Here is a 560-nt window from a genome sequence, read left to right as displayed (position 1 = left end):
GGCTGGCTAGCTAGCTAGCCAGCTAGCTAGCTAGCCGTCCAGCTAGCCACCCAGCTAGCTAGCCAGCCAGCTATCCAGCTAGCCAGCTACCCAGCTAGCCAGCCAGCTAGCCAGCCAGCCAGCTAGCCAGCCAGCTAGCCAGCCAGCTAGCTAGCCAGCTAGCCAGCCAGCTGGCTAGCTAGCTAGCTGCGGGGTCTGTTGCGGTAAGCAAAGGCTCCAAAGAGGGCCCCCAGGGCCCCACACAGCAGCAGCAGCTGCTGCGGCGGAATGCTGCCGCCAAGAAACGCAGCATCGCGGTAAGCCACAAGGCCCAATGCCGCAGCAAAAAGGGGCAGCAGCAGCAGCTTGGTGGGGCCCCCGGGGGCCCCCCGGGGGGCCCCCCGGGGGCCCCCCCGGGCGGCCCTGAGGTTGTCCTTTATGATCTTGCGGCGCAGCGAAGGGGCTTTGCTGCGCTGCAGCAGCTGCTGCGCCCTCTTGAACTGCTGCAGCAGCAAATTGTGGCTGCGGAGATTTGAAAAGAACTCCAGAGCTGCCACGAGGCCCAGCCCCACTGCAGCAGA

Source organism: Eimeria tenella, genomic scaffold (assembly GCF_000499545.2).
Source record: "Eimeria tenella Houghton genomic scaffold, Eth_scaff2424, whole genome shotgun sequence".
Classification (NCBI taxonomy): Eukaryota; Apicomplexa; class Conoidasida; order Eucoccidiorida; family Eimeriidae; genus Eimeria; species Eimeria tenella.
Note: the sequence above shows the minus strand (reverse complement) of the source record.